This window comes from Anomaloglossus baeobatrachus, chromosome 1 (genome assembly GCF_048569485.1).
Source record: "Anomaloglossus baeobatrachus isolate aAnoBae1 chromosome 1, aAnoBae1.hap1, whole genome shotgun sequence".
NCBI classification, from domain to species: domain Eukaryota; kingdom Metazoa; phylum Chordata; class Amphibia; order Anura; family Aromobatidae; genus Anomaloglossus; species Anomaloglossus baeobatrachus.
Genome location: NC_134353.1, coordinates 602,988,138 through 603,006,720, shown reverse-complemented (window position 1 = coordinate 603,006,720; position 18,583 = coordinate 602,988,138).

Here is an 18,583-nt window from a genome sequence, read left to right as displayed (position 1 = left end):
GACCTTCTTCCAAAATGTAACTGGCTTGTCCAAATGTGCTTTTGCATACCTCAGGCGACTCTGTTTGTGGCGTGCTTGCAGAAACAGGTTCTTTCGCATCACTCTCCCATACAGCTTCTCCTTGTGCAAAGTGCGCTGTATTGTTGACCGATGCACATTGACACCATCTGCAGCAAGATGAAGCTGCAGGTCTTTGGAGGTGGTCTGTGGATTGTCCTTGACTGTTCTCACCCTTCTTCTTCTCTGCCTTTCTGATATTTTTCTTGGCCTGCCACTTCTGGGCTTAACAAGAACTGTACCTGTGTTCTTCCATTTCCTTACTATGTTCCTCACAGTGGAAACTGACAGTTTAAATCTCTGAGACAACTTTTTGTATCCTTCCACTGAACAACTATGTTGAATAATCTTTGTTTTCAGATCATTTGAGAGTTGTTTTGAGGAGCCCATGATGCCACTCTTCATAGGAGATTCAAATAGGAGAACAACTTGCAAGTGGCCACCTTAAATACCTTTTCTCATGATTGGATACACCTACCTAGGAAGTTCAAAGCTCAATGAGGTTACAAAACCAATTTAATGCTTTAGCAAGTCAGTAAAAAGTAGTTAGGAGTGTTCAAATCAAGAAATTGATAAGGGTGCCCATACTTTTGCACTGGTCAAATTTTGTTTAAATGCGGATTGCACATTTTCTGTTAGTACAATAAACCTCATTTCAATCCAGAAATATTACTCAGTTCATCAGTTATTAGATATGTGAAACTGAAATAGCTGTTGCAAAAACCCAAATTGTTATAAAGAAAAAAAGTCAACATTAATAGGGGTGCCCAAACTTTTTCATATGACTGTATATATATATATATATATATATATATATATATATATATACTAGAAGGTGGCCTGAATCTACGCATCGGGTATTCTAGAATTTACGTATTGTGTAGTTAATTTATGATTTTTGTTATATATATATATATATATATATATATATATAGATGTTGTTGTGAGAACCAAGAGGAACAGAGTCTTTAAATTCACTTAGTAAAGAGCCCATACAAGCAAAAATTATGAAAATATTAAATATTTTATTAAAGTGCTGTTGGGTACAAAAATATATAAATACATATGGACCAGAGGGAGCGGTGCTGAAGGGGAAAGAACCCCACGTGTCCCAGAGAGTAAAGAGGAAGATTCCTCAGCCTTGATCTTGGAGGGTTTATGAGGGGTGACTATTAACCGAGAGTAAAGCTGGTGTCACACATAACGACGACGACAACGACGTCGCTGCTACGTCACCATTTTCTGTGACGTTGCAGCGACGTCCCGTCGCTGTCGCTGTGTGTGACATCCAGCAACAACCTGGCCCCTGCTGTGAGGTCGCCGGTCGTTGCTGAATGTCCAGCTTCATTTTTTGGTCGTCACTCTCCCGCTGTGACACACACATCGCTGTGTGTGACAGCGAGAGAGCGACGAAATGAAGCGATCAGGAGCCGGCACTGGCAGCTGCGGTCATCTGTAACCAGCGTAAACATCGGGTAACCAAGGGAAGACCTTTCCCTGGTTACCCGATGTTTACGCTGGTTACAGCTTACCGCAGCTGCCAGTGCCGGCTCCTGCACTGTGACATGTGGCTGCAGTATGCATCGGGTAATTAACCCTATGTATACTGTAGCAAGGAGAGCAAGGAGCCAGCGCTAAGCAGTGCGCGCGGCTCCTTGCTCTCTGCACTGTGACATGTAGCTGCAGCACACATCGGGTTAATTAACCCGATGTGTACTGTACCTAGGAGAGCAAGGAGCCAGCGCTAAGCGCGGCTCCCTGCTCTCTGAACATGTAACACAGCGACGTTATGATCGCTGCTTCTGCTGTGTTTGACAGCTAAGCAGCGATCATAACAGCGACTTACAAGGTCGCTGTTACGTCACCGAAAATGGTGACGTAACAGCGACGTCGTTGTCGCTGTCGCTTAGTGTGACACCAGCTTAAGGCTGCAGCACAAATTGTGGGAACGAATATACAAACAATATGTACAAATATTTCCCAAATACAAGCAGCTCAACTCACCTCCTCAAGTCTATTCAGATCACTGCACCACCGGGGTAGCCACGTGGGGACCGGCGTCCCAACATGTGTTTCGCGTTTAGCTTCGTCGGGAGACGGGTAAAAGAGTGTGCAAGTACTGACCTTAAATAGGCACCCAGAGTACCTCAAAAACCACCCACCATGAGCGCGTCACGGGAAGCCCTGAGAACCGGAGATCCGTCCAGGTTCAGCGTCCACAGAGAGGACCGGACGGACGAAAAATTCTTGTGACGTCAACAGTGTTGTTCCGATCCCGCTGTTAAGGACGCCACCGCAGCGATGTCCGAGCAGGGGGGGGGGGTTCACTCCTAAGGGGCGGGGGGGGGAGGGGGGAAAAGGGGAAAGAAAAAGGGGGGGAGTTCGTTTCTTCACAAGAGATGATGCATATGGGTGCCCATGAAGTATTTTGTGGTTTATCCGTTGTTTTGGATATCACTGCGGTGGGCATACTTGTGTGGATATGGGGTGAATCTCTCTCCTTGATGGGCGGTACGGAGAAGTTCTTGCCTACCCTGATAGTGGGTGGCGTTTTTGTGTGTGGGGAGGGGATGATGAGGATGGGAGGGGGTGGTATTTTGAGACGCGTCATGGGGCGTGCCTGTTGCTCGGACATCGCTGCGGTGGCGTCCTTAACAGCGGGACCGGAACAACACTGTTGACGTCACAGGAATTTTTCTTCCGTCCGGTCCTCTCTGTGGACGCTGAACCTGGGCGGATCTCCGGTTCTCAGGGCTTCTCGTGACGCGCTCATGGTGGGTGGTTTTTGAGGTACTCTGGGTGCCTATTTAAGGTCAGTACTTGCACACTCTTTTACCCGTCTCCCGACGAAGCTAAACGCGAAACACTTGTTGGGACGCCGGTCCCCACATGGCTACCCCGGTGGTGCAGTGATCTGAATAGACTTGAGGAGGTGAGTTGAGCTGCTTGTATTTGGGAAATATTTGTACATATTGTTTGTATATTCGTTCCCACAATTTGTGCTGCAGCCTTACTCTCGGTTAATAGTCACCCCTCATAAACCCTCCAAGATCACGGCTGAGGAATCTTCCTCTTTACTCTCTGGGACACGTGGGGTTCTTTCCCCTTCAGCACCGCTCCCTCTGGTCCATATGTATTTATATATTTTTGTACCCAACAGCACTTTAATAAAATATTTAATATTTTCATAATTTTTGCTTGTATGGGCTCTTTACTAAGTGAATTTAAAGACTCTGTTCCTCTTGGTTCTCATTATATATGAGTTGTTGCTAATGATTTGATTTTGTGATTTTCCATGCGCCTGCATGTCTCAATAGATGTTGTTGTGTGTAGTTACCAAGTGTTTGTGTAGGGCGCTGTACATGTTCTGGGTGTTGTCTGGGTGTGGCGGGGGGTGAGAGTGGTGTTTGTGTGTTGCGTTATTTGTGGAGCGCTGTGTGTCTGTAGCATTGTGTGTGTGTGTTGCGCGGTTTGTGTGGGTGTGGGGTGTGTGTGGGTGTTTTGGGGGAGGTATGTTTTGTGCAGTGTGTGTGTTGTGCGGTATGTGCGTATATTTGTGTGTGCCGCGGTGTTTGTGTGTTGGATGTTGTGTGTGTGCGGCGTTGTCTGTGTGTGGGTATCTGTGTAGGGCAGTGTTTGTGGTTCCCAGTGTGTGTGTGGTGTGTTGTGCAGTGCGTGTGTGTCGGTGTCGCTGTGTGTGTGTGTTTTGGGGGAGGTGTGCACCCCCCATCGTGCTCCATCCCCCATGCTGCGCACCCCCCCATCGTGCTCCATCCCCCATGCTGTGCACCCCCCATCGTGCTCCATCCCCCATGCTGCACACCCCCCCATTGTGCTTTATCCCCCATGCTGCGCACCCCCCATCGTGCTCCATCCCCCATGCTGCGCACCCCCCATTGTGCTCCATCCCCCATGCTGCGCACCCCACATCGTGCTCCATCCCCCATGCTGCGCACCCCCCATCGTGCTCCATCCCCCATGCTGCGCACCCCCCATCGTGCTCCATCCCCCATGCTGCGCACTCCCCATCGTGCTCCATCCCCCATGCTGCGCACTCCCCATCGTGCTCCATCCCCCATGCTGCGCACTCCCCATCGTGCTTCATCCCCCATGCTGCGCATTCCCCATCGTGCTCCATCCCCCATGCTGCACACTCCCAAATGTGCTCCATCCCCCATGCTGCGCACTCCCCATCGTGCTCCATCCCCCATGCTGCGCACTCCCCATCGTGCTCTATCCCCCATGCTGCGCACTCCCAAACGTGCTCCATCCCCCATGCTGCGCACCCCCCATCGTGCTCCATCCCCCATACTGCGCACCCCCCATCATGCTCCATCCCCCATGCTGCGCACTCCCCATTGTGCTCCATCCCCCATGCTACGCACTCCCCATCGTGCTCCATCCCCCATGTGGCGCACCCCCCATTGTGATCCATCCCCAATGCTGCGCATTCCCCATCGTGCTCCATCCCCCATGCTGCGCACTCCTAAACGTGCTCCATCCCCCATGCTGCGCACTCCCCATCGTGCTCTATCCCCCATGCTGCGCACTCCCAAACGTGCTCCATTCCCCATGCTGTGCACTCCCCATCGTGCTCCATCCCCCATGCTGCGCACTCCCCATCGTGCTCCATCCCCCATGCTGCGCACTCCCCATCGTGCTCCATCCCCCATGCTGTGCACTCCCCATCGTGCTCCATCTCCCATGCTGTGCACCCCCATCGTGCTCCACAGTCACACATCAGACAGTATACACGCACACATCTGATCGCATACACTCACACACACACCCCACTTCTCCCTGTGCCCACCGGTGGGCGGTCCCAGCAGCTGTGCTGCACGCCGTGCTCCTCTGCCGACACTCACAGATCCGATCGCATACACTCACACACACACACACACTCACACATCATAACACACTCACACACATCCGATCGCATACACTCACACACACACTGACGATATCGCACATACGCGCTCACACAATCACAACATCCGGAGATACCACATGCTTCCGGCCATGTGATCCTCCGGCAGGTCCTGGAAGGTCACTGCACAGTATCGCCACCGAGAAGCAAGCAATATCACGGGATGTTGTGAGTGTGTGGATGCGATCTGATGTGTGTGTGAGGTGTGTGTGAGTGTGATCTGATGTGTGTGTGTGTGTCTGTTCTTATGTGTGTGCGTGTGTGTGTGTTCCGCCGCTGCAGGACCTTGATGCGCTCACCTGGGAGCGGTGTACGCTGGTAACCATGCTACACAATATTACTCGGTGTACCATGGTTACCAGCGTACCCCGCCCCCCGCTCGCATGAGAGCCCACACCAGCGTACGCCGGCAACCCCAGCAATGCAAGGGTATGTGTCGGCTGGGTTGGTGGCGTACGCTGATGTGGGCTGCCGGGGGTACAGCACTCACCTGGGAGTCAGGGCTCCGTATCGGTTTGGGGAATGCGTGCGGGGGGCGGGGCCAGAGCGAGCGTGCAATGCGTGAGGGGGGCGGGGCGTGGCCGAGTTGCCAATGCGTGCAGGGGGCCGAGGCGAGAGGTCAATCCGTGTGGGAGGCGGAGCCTGGGCGAGCGGCCAATCCGTGCGGGGGGGCAGAGCCGAGGCGAGCGGCCAATCCGTGCGGGGGGGCGGAGCCGAGGCGAGGTGAGCGGCCAATGAGACGCTTGTCGCAGTAAGGACAGAATTTTGGAGCAAGACAGACAGACAGACATAATAAGGCAATTATATATATATATATGTCCTAGGTTGTGCAGAGCTTAAGGGCATAAAAAAGAAAATCAAAGTTTGAAGATTGAAAAAAATATCAGCCGAAGTTTATCAGTATCATGAAATATAATGTTGCAAAAAAAAAATGTCAGCATCACTGGGATCTGTAGAAGCATTCCAGTGTTATAGCATGTCAAAGTGACAATGGTCATAATTGAAAAAAATGGAGTGGTTAAGAAGGTGAAAAACAGGCTCGGGGGAAAAAGGGTTAAAAATAGTTGGATGAATGAAACTTTTAAATGTGAAAAAAATTGAGATAAAGTCAAATACTGTACATAGTTGCCTGCTAATATGAGGGGCTGCTGATAAGTATTTGGCTTTACCCAGAAAGAAACGAGATAGGATGTTGAAACTTTACATTTATTCTCCACTGATGTCAACACACTTGTTATTAGTTTTCCAAGTTTTGTAAGTCTAGATAAAAGAGGGATTTTGGTTGTGCCTCAAACCAGGCATCCGTAGCAGCCATGGCATCAGAAATGGTGTGAAATTTGGTACCCTTGAGGTGTTTCTTCAGGTTTGGAAACAGATGATAGTTGGAGGGAGCTAGATATGGTGAGTAAGATGGGTGGTCAACCAGCTGGAAGCCCAGCTCTGCCAGTTTTGCCATGGTCGCTTGAGCAGTGAGAGTGGAGGTGTTGTATTGCAGGAACAAGATTTCTTTGGACAGCCTGCCGCACCTTTTGGCCTTCAGAGTTGTCTTCAATTGGTCCAAAAGTTCAATGTGATACCTTGCATTGATGGTGGAACTCTTTTGAAAGTAGTCCACTAGCAGCACGCCTTCCTTATCCCAGAACACAGATGCCATCAACTTAGTGGCTGATTTTTGCACCCTAAACCTCTTTGGAGGAGGAGAACCACTGTGCCTCCACTCTTTTGGCTGCTCCTTGTTTTCAGGGTCATATAAATAAATCCAGGTCTCATCCATAGTGACAAGTTGATCCAAGAAGTTGTTATCAGTCCGGAGAAGCTGACAAATGGAAGTTTTCACTAGCATGCTTCTCTGATCTGCTGTCAAACAATTGGGGACCCACTTTGCAGATATCTTCCTCATGTCCAAATGTTCATGGATAATGACACAAACACGTTCACTGGAAATCCCCATGATGCCTGCTATTGCTTTAGCTGAAATTCGTCGATTCTCTAGTATTAGGTTGTGCACAGCATCGACGATCTGCAGAACAACAACCACTCTTGGTCGTCTAGGACATTCCTCATCATTGGTGCTAAAGTGGCCCATTTTAAATTTGGCAATCCAGTTCTTAACTGTAGAAGTGAAGGGCATTGATCCTCCAATGTCTACGACATATCCCGATGTATATCCTTTGTGGACTTTCCTTGCAGAAACAAGAATTTTATCAATCCTCTGCTCTCAATTGCTGTGAATATTGCATTAGACTCCACCATTTTCATTTTATTTTCTCGTGTGCGTAGAACACTGTTGCCATAAGCAACAAACACAAAATTTTGAAACATATATTAGACACATAAGGCTTTCATGTGATGTAACATTCGTTACCATAGAAACAAAAAATAAAATCACAAAGCCAAAGACTTATCAGCAGCCCCTCATAGTTAATCACACTTGAATCATCAGCATATGTTGCTTTTTTTTTTTTAAACATAGCCTGCTTTATATGTCAGCTCAGCTGTCCTTCATTTACACCGGAAAGTTGTAAAAAAAAAAAAAACACTTGACGAAATATATTGATTAAGTGAAACCAAATAAACAATAAATTTGGAGTAATCACATTTCATTGAGCTGTGTGTAGAGTAGATTTAAACCTCAGTTATAATAAAACCTTTCAATGTTTTGACTGAAGAGACAGCCTGTAGATCTCACCACATTACCTGGCTGATTTCCCCTGATTATAGCACACATATACAGCATGTCGGCAATTGCAATTCACCAACTCTCTCATATTTACTGCATGTCACATATTGTTATATCATATTGGTTGATATGAAAGGCAGTTTTTCTACTATAAAAAAAAATGTCCAACAGATATCGTACATGTAACCTATTTATTGATGTGTGAAGATAATGTTAACAGTATAACAAAAGTATACAGTATTATATTCTCAAAGAATATCAAGTCTACCATTTTTTTTAAACACATGCAAAAAATTATATTAACATAACATCTATATAGCACTATGCATGTTTAAATATAGATTATGTAATTTGTCATTGTCATTAATAAACTCAAAATGTACACCTTTTCTTTTGCATATTATGTGATTTGTTTGTTTGTTTGTTTCTTTGTTTTAAAAGATCTGATGGGGCTTTTTCCAATACAAGTTCTTATGGAGCTTTTTCTAATACCTAACTAAGAGAGGTGATCAATCCTTTTCAAATTTGCCAGGTTCAATAAATTTTTCCCAAAATTTTAATTTAACGGAAATAACCTCTTACCACCTTATGACATACATCCACATATTCAAATCCCCTAAGGGGACTAACAACTACAGTAGTAAATAAAAAACAAAATGTAATATAAAAGTTAGGATCACCCAACTTTTAACCCATTAAAAGTTCTGAAATAGATTTTAAAAAAATACACACTATGCAAAATCATTACATTTTGATAAATTAAAATATCAAATTAAATAACCCATTTAGTAAGCATTGTAACAAGTAAGAAAATTAAAATGTGAGAATTGCATTTTTTGTCCACAGCAACAGCATGAAAAAGCCTATAACACACGATCAAAATTTCAAATCTGCCCTTACATGGTATCAATAAAAATGTCAGCTCATCCCACAAAATATCAAACCCTTAATAGCTCCATCACCTGAAAATTGAAAATGTTAGGCTCCCCAAAAATGGCAATAAAAGTGAATTTTATTTTTACAAATTTCCATTTTTTCAGTATGTAAATATAAAAACTTATACATATTTGATATCAATGTAATCATACTGACCTGTAAAATTATATTTCAGATCATTTTTACTGTATAAGAAATTATGTAAATAAATGCTTTCCATACATTATATGACAAACTGGATGGTGTCATTCAAAAGTAAAATTCATCCTGCAAAAGACAAGCCTTCCTACAGCTATATTAATGGAAAAATAATGATATGAACCCTGGAAGAAGAGGTGGAAAAACTATGCCTACCGCTATGTAAGGTAGGCGCTAAATCTAATCTGCAGGTTCTCCAATTGGCCTCAAAAGATGTGCACACCAACCCTTTAAATCTCTGTATTGCAAAGAAAACCTTAATAGAAATGGAAGGTAGTCCAACAACAACAGTTCATTTAAGCACACAGTGCACTGACAAACTTTTCAGAATTTATAAATTAAATGGAATCTGTCACCAGGTTTTCAACACCTAATCTGAGAGCAGCATAATGTAGAGACAGAGATCATAATGCCAGCGGTGTTTCACTTACTGGCCTGATTAGTGTAGTTTTGATAAAATCACTGTTTAATCAGCAGTAGATTATCATTACAGGTCTACTGCCAGGTAGTCCAGCAAATTCATGAGCTCTGATCTAAAGAAAACATTGATTTTATCAAAATGACAACAAACATTTCAGTACGTGACACATTGCTGGAATCAGGGTCTTTGTTTCTAAATTATTCTGCTCTCAGATGGGGTAGCAAAAGCCTGGTGACAGATTACCTTTGAAAGAAAACGTCCTAAAATTATCTTTTTTAGTCATTTGTGATTAAGAAGACGATTATGTGCAGAATACTGACTAAAACTGATGGTGTCGTTGTTAGAGGTAACTTCATCCTTCTTTTTCTAGTGGTGTGCTGTAAATTTCAGAATACTTTCTGTATACTCACCGCAAAAATTATCAGAATGATCCGTGAATTTGTGAATCAAATTATAAACTAATTTCCAGAAATTTACAAGAACTGAGGAATCTAAATGGTCAGATAGGGGTTCCCTTCAAATATGAGACTACCTTAATTTCATAGACAATCATCTTTGCTATCTCTTATATAAATTTGGATTGCAACTATTTAGTGTATGATAAGTTATGCAGATTCTTCTCACGTCACTGCATTGTTACTGTTTTGCTCCTGGTTTTAGAAAAATATTTTTCTTCCTGTATACTACAAATTACAACTTGTTCTTACATTTCCTAATAGTTCAGTGTGTTATTTGGTTGTTTTCCAAGCAAAGGGTCACTGGTTTGAATCAAGGAGCAGCAATGAAGAATTTCCCATGAAAAGAGAAACAGCATCATCCGGCTCAACGATAATGGGCCCTTGGCCAAAAATATTGCCAAACTGCATCATGTGAGTGCCATGATGGTTAAAAGAATCCGAAATTAAGTTGGTCCAACTATTTAAAAACCAAGAGGTGGATGTCCAGGCAAAATATCAGAGTCAACAAGTTGGCTCATCACATGGTCTATCAGTTGCTACAGGTGCTTCAAACACTGTAGTGGAGGTGGCTTGTATACTTCATAATAGTGAGTTCAAAGACATCCATACATTCACCATGCAATGTTCATCACATATGTGTGAAATGGTGGCAAGTCAAAAGTGAAGAAGCCTCAACTTCAATATCGTCATAGAAAGTGTTGGGTCTAGTTTAAAAAAAAGTATAAAGAAACTAGAAGATTGGAAACGAGTAATTAGAAGGAATGAGACAAGTGAATAGACTAGAGGCTGCTTTACACGAGTCAATCCATCGTGCGATTTATTTGGCAAAGTCTTTTTTTTTTTTTTTTGTTTGTATCGCTGATAGGTAGTTGTCCATGTGTCACACGTTGAGTGTTGTCAAACGACAACAAAACGCTCATCGATATATTGATTGGCCATGGCGGACGTCCAAAAGGCTTCACACATGTTTTCCTTTGTTCAATCTGTCTTTTGTATGGGCGTAATTAGGCAAACTATACAGCCCTCCGTGACGTTGTCTGGATTGTTGCACGTCCTGAATTCTTCTGACCTGCTCAATCCAGTTCTGCTAATGTGGTTGATTGCTTACATCCCATATATATAGTTTGGCTTCTGCGCCTGTCTTTGTTGCCTCGTGTGTCCTTAGCATCAATCTTGTTTGTGGTCTGATTTCTGACGCATTCAGAGTATCTATCCTCCAAAGGTTGGTTAAATTTGTTTTTGTATGGTTTATTTATTGTGTCATTTAGCCGTTCACATTTTTTTTTATCTTTTTAATGTTTATTTTTTATTGTTATTTGTGTATGTTTTATCGTGTATTATGTTTTTTGCAACATAATAATGTTTTTATGGTTTATTTTTTGGTTCAATTTTTTTTTTTTGACAAAAAAAAATACATGTTTATTATAACAGTGTAAAATAAAATGTTCTCATATATTCATTCACAGATGACGGCTCATCAAAACGAATTATTTTTGCGTGATTTCATTGAAAAATATCGCACTTTAACCTGTCTTTGGAAAATTAAATCGCCTGAATATAGTAACAAACGCATCAAACAAGCCGCTTATGCGGATCTGATTACTATCTATAAAAACCATTTCCCTAATGAGCCTGTGGATGTAAATCTTATCAAGAAAAAAATACAAGGAATACGCACTGTATATAAAAAGGAACTAAATAAACGCTTTCCAAAATCAGTTTGTTCTAAAACGCCACCATCGGAAACACGGCCATTTATTCCTACATCCACTGTTAAATATTCATAATTTGCATTAACAACTGCAAATAAAATTATACTAAAGAAACCTTTATAGTTATAAAAAAAAGAACCACTATTTGGGGGTTTAATTATTCTTATGTGCTTGCCATCAATCGCACCACCACAGCAGGGAAATTGCCACCTCGTCGCAAAATTATGAGCTATATCAGACCATTCTGAAGTTGTCTTGGGGAAAGGCATGAAATCTGCTAACGCATGTATTATTGCCTGACAAGTCTCCGGAATTAAGGAACTTAATAGGGATCTCGAAATACCAGCAGAATATTGTAAATCAGTGAGGCTACGGCCTGTGGCAAGATAGCGCAAAGTCACCAGCAACCTTTCTTCCGCAGGAACAGCCTTACGCATTAAAGTATCTCTGCGCTTTATGTATGGGCTGATACGCGTCAGGACTAATGAGAAAGATTCTTCCGACATACGTAGATAGTTGCGATAATCATGCGGATTGCGTTCCTGTAAATCATGCACTAGACGCACATGGGATATCTCATCCCTTCGAAGCAGCCATTGACGTGACCATAATCTTTTGGGGCGAGGATTCATACGTGTATTTTGGTCTATTTCCTCCTCCTCCTGCAATATCTCGGTCATAAGGAGACCCACAGATAAAATGTCAGTTTCGACATTGCTGAACATCCTGATACCTTAAAATATATAAAGCACAAACATTATAATGATGCCAAATGTCGATGTAGATCCAAAAAGGAAAGATTGGCATATAACAACTTACCACAAAAAAGGTATACAAGGAGTGAGGTCGGAAAATCCAGCTAACAAACTAACGTAAGAAAAATTAGGAGAAATGCACTATAAAACACTGTGCATGACGCCAAGGATGAATGTTCACACATGACTACAGCGCCGTCTTTTATAACAGTAATAACCAATCAAAACGCATCTGCTACAACCAATCAGATTAGATTAGGCGTGAATAATTAAAACCACAAATACGCCCTGAACATTTAATGACGTCCCAAACAACTACGAGGATGGCCGATTACACGGTGTCACACTTTGCGATGTGTCGTTCATTAAGACTAAACTGACCGATTTTATGGAATTAAACGATGAGTACACGATGGCCGAATTTCAAACGATTAGGCATCGGTTGAACTCGCAAGAAGCTGTCACATGAGGAGATGTCGTTACGAATGACGGAAGTGCGTCACAAAATCCGTGACCCCAACGATGCATCGCACAATAGATCGACTCGTGTAAAGCAGCCTTAGGACCTTATGGGTGCATAAGAGGCTGGAAGGAAACAAGGGAAAAAGGGGATAATGGATCGAGAAATTGAAGATACTGTCAAGTTCGTTGGAGGAAACCTGATGATATGGGGTTGTTTCTGTCATAATCTAGTACCAGTATTCCCCGCTCCAGAGTTTCACAGACTTGGCCTGGTCATGTCAGGGGTTTACTCCCAACAGCTTCGTTCCGGCTTCAGGAGTCACTAGATCTGGTCGGTGCACCAGCATTCCAGTTTTGGTTATATTTTTGCTTTGCAGCCTGTGACTGGCTCTGGGGAGAATTCCTGTTTAATCTGACTCCTTGTCACCATGCCCTGACCTGTATCCTCCCCCGTTCGTCCGTCTGTCCCAGTCCCTGACTTCCTGCTCCTGTCAGTTTTTTACCCATCCTGGTTCATCCTCCTTCCCGTGTTTGTGTCTCCCCACCCTCCGGTCTTGTCTTCTGTTCCCTGTGCCCTTTGAGTTTCCCTCTGTATACCTGATCTCCCGGCATCCGACCTAGGTTCTGTTTTCTGACTTGATCTTGATCTTCCCTCTGCAGTGACTTGACTTCCCAGCTTGACCCTTACTGCTTGACAACTGTATTGTCTCCTGGTGGTTGACCTGTTAGCTGCCTGCTGAGGTTACTCTGCTGTACTTCAGTCTCCTTTCTGTTACAGTGTTACTTTAACTCTCCTTCACTACTCTGCTGCCACCTAATGGGGAATATGCTGTACTACATCTTACCAGGCCTTTTATACAACGTGACAGTTTCACAGCCAAAGGTGTTGGCTACTTGACCATGATTGATGATGGTCTCAGTGCGGAGCTATATCTTTTATATATTTTAGAAGATGAGTTATTTCATACTGTTGAGTATGATGGGTATGAAAAGGACGATATAGTGTTCCAGTAGGACAATGACCTGAAGCATATGTTGAACAAATGGTTCAATGACAATGAAGTATAGGTACTGAATTTGCCCGCACAGTCCCTAGACTTCAATGCAATTGAACACATGTGGATAGTGTCTAAGAAAAAGTTGTATGCATACCCAAGTAAGTCGATCATTATGTATCAACATTGGGAACCTGTAGAAAAGACTTCAGATCAGATTTCGGTCGAGACATGCTTGACTCTGATCAAGAGCATGCCCAGAAGGATTCAGGCAGTGTTAAAGGCCAAAGGTGAATTTACAAAATACTAACAAAATAATAAAAATACAAATTTTGATTTTATGAGCAAAACAGTAACAATGCAGTGACATGATAAGAATCTGAATAACTAATCATATGCAACATACTGTAGTTGCAAGTCAGTTTTATGTATGAGATAGGCAAGATGATTGTCTACAAAATGAAGGTAGACTCACGCTCAAAGCTCTAGTGGATGGTGACATATGGAGCCTGAAAGTCAAAAGATCAAAACATTGTTGCCCTTTTGCTCGTTAGTATACATAAAGTTAAATCTGAAGTTATTGTATGACGCATGTTACACTGACGATAATAAACACATTTAACATATTTATACGCTAATCTTTATAAACATTTTTTTATTAAGCTTCAATTAAATGTTTTATTAGTCTTATATTTTCCAATTTCTACACAAATGTTGAACACAAGTTATAGACAAACTGCTTTTTTTCGCATGCCAAATTGCTGAGATGTGGTTAAAAGTGGAGACAGATGGTATGTTCAACCTTAGCGTTGCACATGCTGATACTAACCTAGTGTGAATACTTGAATCATTCAATGTTGCTTTGAATAAATTGTTTAACTATCACCTGGATAATTGCCATTTTACCACCTGCCACATCACAAAAAACATTTAAGTATCACAAAAAAATAGCAATGATATTTTCATATCTTCTGTTACAGAACCTCAGCAGGCTTCATCACAACTTAGTGACACTCGCTCCCCAATGATATGCTCATGTTGTTCTAATCACATTGCTATGGTAACTGACATTCATTGATGACATCATTTGGGCAATTAAAACCCTGCTTTTCCTGACACTCATTACTAGAGTGTATCTATGGCTAGCGCCTGAATCTAGATCTCTTATATTAGATGTTCCTGACTCTTACCTATATACATTATTCTCCTCTTCTTTGATTTGGTTGTAATCGCTTAGTTTCCGAATTCTGACCCTAAAGGCTACTTTACACACTGCGATATCGGTCCCGATATCGCTAGTGTGGGTACCCGCCCCCATCTGTTGCGCGACACGGGCAAATCGCTGCCCGTGTCGCACAACAGCCGTCACACATACTTACCTGTCCGGCGACGTCGCTGTGACGGGCGAACCGCCTCCTTTCTAAGGGGGCGGTTCGTGCGGCGTCACAGCGACGTCACTGAAGCATCACTGAACCGCCGCCCAATAGCAGCGGAGGGGCGGAGATGAGCGGGACATAACATCCCGCCCACCTCCTTCCTAACGCATAGCGGCCGGGAGGCAGGTAAGGGGAGCTTCCTCGTTCCTGCGGCGTCACACGCAGCGATGTGTGCTGCCGCAGGAACGAGGAACAACTTCGTTACTGCTGCAGTAACGATTTTTAAGAATGGACCCCCATGTCGCCGATTAGCGATTTTGCACGTTTTTGCAACGATGCAAAATCGCTTATCGGTGTCACACGCAGCAACATCGCTAATGCGGCCGCATGTGCGTCACAAATTCCGTGACCCCAACGACTCCGCATTAGCGATGTCGCAGCGTGTAAAGCCCGCTTTAGGCCATGTTCACATGTTGAGTATTTGGTGAGTATTTTTCATCAGTATTTGTCAAGTCTAGAGATGAGCGAACCTCTGGAGGCTCGAGTTCGGTTCGTCGAACGGAGGCCGTGTTTAAGTTCGGTTCGGCGAGCCGTTTGACGAACCTCTCGAACTCCATTGAAACCAATGGGAGGCAATCACAAACATATAAAAACACATTATAAATGTACACATACAGTTAATAAACATTGCCATAACACTTACCTGTCCCCGCAATGCGTCCTGCACTCTGTCACTCACCGCTTTTCCTTCCGATAATCGCTGCGTCCTTCCGGTAACCAGCACCAGCATAGGACCTATCGTGACGTCAAAATAGCCATGTGACCAGTCACGTGTCTATTATCTCATTGGCTACAGACTGGTCACATGGCTTTGACGTCATGCTAGGACCTGTCAGTACATCTCACCAGTACGCGGTGATCGTCTGTGTATCTTCGTGTATCGGCGACATGCTCTGGCACACGGTCGACTCCCTGTTCTGCTTCCCCGTTCTGTTATTCACCGGCTGCCACAGCCGGTCAATAACGGAGATCACCGTTGCTATAGCAATGCGCCTGTCAGCGGTGACGTCACCGCTTACAGCCAGCAGCACTGATCACTCACGGAGTGAAAAGCCTGCACGGGGAACAGCAGCATCTTCCTCCCATGCAGCGCTGCTGATGTAGCAGACCTGCATGGATTGAAGGAGAAAGAACACAGAAGACCATGGATCGTGGAGGGATAAGAGGGAGTAATAAACATGGAGTCTCTAAGTGTGTCTGTGTATTTATTTCTACTAAAGTATTTTTTCTCTGTGTGGTGTCTTTTTTTAACCCTTAATTGGAGATTCTTAATGGCTGGGTCAAACTTGCCTGACATTAAGAATCTCTGACTTAATACTAGCTAGTGTTAACTCATAATTACCCAACGAGCCACCGGCATCAGGTCAGCTGGAAGAGATGGATACAGCGCCAGATGATGGTGCTTCTATAAAAGCGCCATTTTCTGGGGCGGCTGCGGATTGCAATTCGCAGCAGAGGGGCCCAGAAAGCTCGGGCTAACCTGTGCTGAGGATTCCAATCCCCAGCTGCCTAGTTGTACCTGGCTGGACATAAAAATGGGGTGAAGCCCACGTAATTTGTTTTTTAATTCTTTCATGAAATTCGTAAAATAATTAAAAAAACGGGCTTCACTATATTTTTGGTTCTCAGCCGGGTGCAAATAGGCAGCTGGGGGTTGGGGTCAGCCCGTAGGTCCCTACTGTACCTGGCTAGCATACAAAAATATGGCCAAGCCCACATCATTTTTTTGGTGGGCAAAAAAATTCTGCATTCAGTCCTGGATGGAGTATGCTGAGCCTTGTAGTTCTGCAGCTGCTGTCTGCTCTCCTGCATACACTAGTGAATGGAGCATGCTGAGCTTTGCTGTTCTGCAGCTGCGGTCTGCTCTCCTCCATACAGACAGACAGCAGCTGCAGAACTACAAAGCTCATCCAGGACTGTATGCAGGAGTTTTTTGCCCCCCAAAAAATTATGTGGGCTTTGCCATGTTTTTGTATGCTAGCCAGATATAGCAGGCAGCTACGGGCTGCTCGCAACCCCCAGCTGCCTATTTTTACCCGGCTGGGAACCAAAATTATAGGGAAGCCCTTTTTTTTATGAATTATTTCATGAATTTCATGAAATAATTAAAAAAAAAACAAATGACGTGGGCTTCGCCCAATTTTTGTATCCAGCCAGGTACAACTAGGCAGCTAGGGATTGCAATCCGCAGCTCACGGTGCCCAAGCTTTCTGGGCACCCTTGCTGCGAATTGCAGTCCGCAGCTGCCCCAGAAAATGGCACTTTCATAGAAGCGCCATCTTCTGGCGCTGTATCCAACTCTTCCAGCTGCCCTGAAGCCGGGTGGCTCTCTGGGTAATAATGGGTTTAGAGCTAGCTGTATATTATCAACTGGCCCTAAGCCCGAAATTCATGGTGTCACGCCAATATTAGACATGGCCACCATGAATTTCTAGTACTGATAAAAAGAACCACAGAAAACAAACAGAAAAAATATTTTTATTATAAATTAAACACAACACAATTAGTGACTCCATCTTTATTGAAATAAAGCACCCCCCTCGGCAGTAATCCTGGGTCAAGGGTCCCGCGCCGTCCAATTCGGATCCAATATCATCTGATCGGTTTGCTGGAAGGCAAAGCGATCAGATGATGTGTCAGGTTCAAGGGCCTGAATCACATGACACAGCAGCTGATTGTATAAACGGCTTTTATACAATCAGCTGAGGCATCAGTGCAAAAACAAAAAACAAACTACACACTTCAGTGCAGACTCCTGTCCGACAGCATCAGCTGATAGTTTAGCCGGCCGGGCGGTAAAAAGCCGGCCTCACCGCTCGACTTATAGTGTCAGCTGATTCTGTCAGGTGACCGCATCAGCTGATCATCGCCAGGTCTGAGAAAGAGAGAGAGAAAGAAGAGAGAGAGAAAGAGAGAAAGAAGAGAGAGAGAAAGAGAGAAAGAAGAGAGAGAGAAAGAGAGAAAGAAGAGAGAGAGAGAAAGAGAAAAAGAGAGAAAGAAGAGAAAGAGGAGAAAGAAGAGAAAGAGAGAAGGAAGAGAGAGAGAAAGAGAGAAAGAAAACAGAGAGAAAGAGAGAAAGAAGAGAGAGAAAGGAGAGAAAGAAAGTAGAGAGAGAGAGGAGAGAGAGAAAGGAGAGAGAGAGAAAAAGAGAGAAAGAAGAGAAAGAGGATTAAGAAGAGAGAGAAGGAAGATAGAGAGAAATAGAGAAAAAGAGAGAGAAAGAGAGAAAGAAGAGAGAGGAGAAATAAGAGAAAGAGAGAAGGAAGAGAGAGAGAGAGAAAGAGAGAAAGAAGAGAAAGAGGAGAAAGAAGAGAAAGAAAGGAGAGAGAGAAAGGAGAGAGAGAAAGGAGAGAGATAGAAAGGAGAGAAAGAAAGGAGAGAGAGAAAGGAGACAGAGGAAGGAGAGAGAGAAAGAGAGAAAGAAGAGAGAGAGAGAAAAAGAGAGAAAGAAGAGAAAGAGGAGAAAGAAGAGAAAGAGAGAAGGAAGAGAGAAAGAGAGAAAGAAGAGAGAGAAAGAAAAAAGAGAGAGCGAGAAAGAGAGAAAGA